Source organism: Myotis brandtii, unplaced genomic scaffold, assembly GCF_000412655.1.
Source record: "Myotis brandtii unplaced genomic scaffold, ASM41265v1 scaffold743, whole genome shotgun sequence".
Classification (NCBI taxonomy): Eukaryota; Metazoa; Chordata; class Mammalia; order Chiroptera; family Vespertilionidae; genus Myotis; species Myotis brandtii.
In genome coordinates, this window is record NW_005370960.1 from 1083229 (window position 1) to 1086971 (window position 3743).

Genomic DNA, 3743 nt, shown 5'->3' on the forward strand with positions numbered 1-3743 from the left:
TAGAATGTGCCCTCTTTAATCAGAATGAAACAATCACAGTTAACAGAGCATGATAAATATTTCTTAAAATTATAGCTGGTCCCCAGTATTCTATTTCTGTCCCTATCATTTCCCCACTGCTATTTTTACCATCTCATATCTATGAGATTTGTTTTAGATGAAAAATCTCATCCTGCCAGACTGCATTTGCTTCTGCCTCGATAGCAGTTCTTGGGGATGGAATACAGGGTCTCAAAATAGGAAGAGATTGAATACAGCAGTAAGCTATCAGACTACAAAAAATAAACAGGAGAAAAATTTAAGAGAATTCCCAATCCCAAACAGGTTAGGTAGCCAGGAAGTTAGGTTGGTGAAGTCAAATCCATAAAAAACACAAAACAAACCTTGTGTTTTACTTTGGAGATGGTCTCTCTAATCTGTTGAATGTTGTTTTCTATCTAGAATTGTCAGAAAGATTAAGACAGCACAGCCCTTTAAATTCCTCACAATCATGGTTATGCCGCAACAGTAAGTAATCTATTGCCCAATTCTCTAGAACTGTGTCCCTCCCCTGGCTCAGCTCCTGATTTATCCCCTGGATAGCCCTGGAAGTGGCATTCAGCGCCTTTACCTGCTACCGGCTAGCCGGTCACTTCTACACTAAGGGGCCTACCATTCCTGGCACAGCAAAGATGGTTAAAGCAATATCGTCAGCAGGGCTCCACAGGGGGAGGTGGTCGTTGCAGTCTGGTGCCACGGCCGTGAGAAGGTCTCTTCTGGTTCGGACCCTGTTATGTTTCTGGGGCATAAAGACTGTAGTTGCGCTAAGGAACGAGGCCCCTTGGTGGTGTTGGCAGGGATATATGAGTAAACGGTCACCCCACATATCAGAAACCAGCCGGCCGGCAGCTTAGTATGTCCATTACTATAAGGGAGGGTGAAGTTATCAGAACAATTCATATTGTAGTTATTAATACTGAAAGACAATAGCTAGAACACCCAGTAAAAGACATCCCACACAGGAAGCCACTGCAGCAACTTTGAAAGAAAACATCCCTGCACCCTTTCCCCAGACAGTGGGTCCCAGCATATAAAATTCCCCATATGTGACTTTCTTCCCAAAATGAATAGAATAATTTTTACATATTAGCAATCGTTGTCCCACTAGGCAAAATGTAAAGGTCCGTCTGCATAGGTCCCTCCACAGCCAGCGTCCGTGTGGTGGGAGTGGTAAGAAGCATGTTTCAGGGTCCCGTCCATTTCTCCTCCGGTTGGCCCATCGTCCTTCTGCTCATTCTGTCTAACTGCTACCACATCTTCCCCACAAGGATCTTGGCTCTGAAATCTTTCATGGGAAAGGGGCCTAGGTTCTCTTCAGAATCTACATGTTGAGGAGGGACAAAGTTTTGTTTCAGAGTCAAGAGATCCTTGCTCTGTCAGAAGGACAATGAGGCCTAGGCACAGAAGGAGGTGGCAATGGTGTCTGAGGTGGTTTCCTTGAGTACAAGTAGGGCTTGTAATCTGGTGGAGACGAATTGTGTTATAAAATTTAGTATTACTGGGCAAAAGTTAGAATAGCAAGAATTACAACAAATAGTCTGGTGAAAGGAAAAAACATTTCAGTTCTAATAATTCCCTATTGAAACACATTTTTTTTTCCCTAAAGTCACCCTCATTTTTATTAAAGAGCCAAATTAAGACCAATTTATTTACTGTATTAAGTCTAGTTACAATTTAGCTTGATTGTTTGCATGAACACAATAAAAATAACAATTGGTCATATAGACTTTTAAAAAAATGCTTTGTTGGAATCTCATGATTGAGCTTTACTTAACCCTACCAGGCAAAGAAGCTGAGCCACCTAGCGGCCATCAGGCTTGCCTGCAATACCTGTAGACTTGGGTGAATTCCTCGAGTTGAGGTCCCCAATGATGTCTTGAGGTTCCTTCCTTGCCATTTCTCAGGAAAGCAGCCTTTCTGCTTTACCTGGAAAGACTGCGTGAACCAGGTGACCAACAAGGGACGAAGTTTTCTCCAGGGGCTTTTATGGGCCTCATTCCTTAAAGCTTTCTGGGGACACCCAGAGTCCAGGCATGTTAGACATGACATTCCTAAGTCTTTGTTAATAAAACCACAATTGGAAACTGGTCTTATTGAATTCATGCAAAGGAACGTATTGCTGTGACTTACTGATTAAGAATTGCCAAATTCTGGAGGGGTCAGGTAGGGAGAAAAATATATAATTTACCATTTGCTTTCAAAATGCTTCCTTATATATGAAAAACAAAGTTTAAGAATCAGCAATATTTTTAACAAAAGTTACAAAAGCTATATAATTATTTTCAGTTCATTCAGTCCCATAATCAATTTTTGTTTCTCCTGATGTTTCCTGCCAGTACTTCTGTAAATCCTATTCTATAGAGCAAGCAAAGCATATCAGTAACCAAAGTTAGGTTACAGACAGACAGGAACCCTCACTAGCTAAGAGTTTCCAGCGGCTGATGCCTTAGTGGGAGAGCAAGGAGGGTCCCCTGAGTGAGAACTCTGAGCAGCTGCTGGGACGGTCCTGCAATCCTTGCCACGGGTTCCGCCTGCCGCCAGCAGGGGGCTCCCCAGAGTGGGATGTGCCCCATCGTTAACAAACCAAACAACAAAAGACACAAAACAACAGCAGAGACACTCTGTACAATATTTACAGGCGCGCACAACCCACAGACAAGAGCTTCACACCATGCTCCTTGTCTGTCCAGCCACGGAAACCTCAGGATGCCCTGCATAGAAACAACCACTGGAGCAGAGCAATGTCTCTCGTCCCAGAGTGGATCAGACTAAGGGCTCGGAGACCAGGCAAGGACCACTGGAGGTCTCTTGCCACCCAGCAGATCAGGCTCACCCAGACGAGAGGCAGTAAAATACCTTCGGCGCCATACACAGTTCATACTTCCTTACAAAGAAGTGCAGAGAGGCAGCAACTGTGTCTCCTGCTGTACAAACGCTTGATTCCTCCTCCTGTCATACAAACACGCTTGATCCAACTTAGGTCTTAGGTGAGACGGGATTGCTGAGGCTGCAGCTGGGACTCAAAACAGGACAATACCTGGCAGTGCTGCAAATAAGAGTCCAGGCCTCAGCCCCAGGAACCCCCAGTCCAGGCAGCGGGATCCCCAGTACCCACCCCAGAGGAGTCCCTTGCTTACGTCCCTTCGTGGTTGCCAGAATATGTAACCAGACAATCAATGGGTCCACGCTGTCTGTCACGACTTGAGCCAATTCAGCAGAGACAGGGTTGAGTCATATGAGCGTTTATCCCAACACTGCTGGCAGCATGGGAGAGCAGCAGGTCACCCACAAACATCTGCTCTGCCTCCACCATAAGCCAGCTGCTTATATTGGGTAGAAGGATGAAGATTACACGGGGAAGTAGGCAAAAGGTATGCCAAATGGGCAGTTCACAGGTAATGCAGGCTGGAGATTTGCAAAGGCCTGCGGGTATGCAAAGGCTGGGGGTCTTCAAAGGACTGGCAATATGCAAAGGGCTAGTGATATGCAAAGGGCTGGAGGCTCCGGTTTCTGCAATAAGGTTGCTAATCTTTCCATGATAATAGACAGCTCCCAGTTGGAGAGGATGGGCCTCATGTCCAGGTGAGCTCCCAGGTCCCACATTCAATTCCCAGCCAGGTTAGAATGCGCCTTCTTTAATCAGAACAAAAACAATCACAGTTAATAGAGCATGATTAATATTTCTTACAATTATAGCTGGTCCC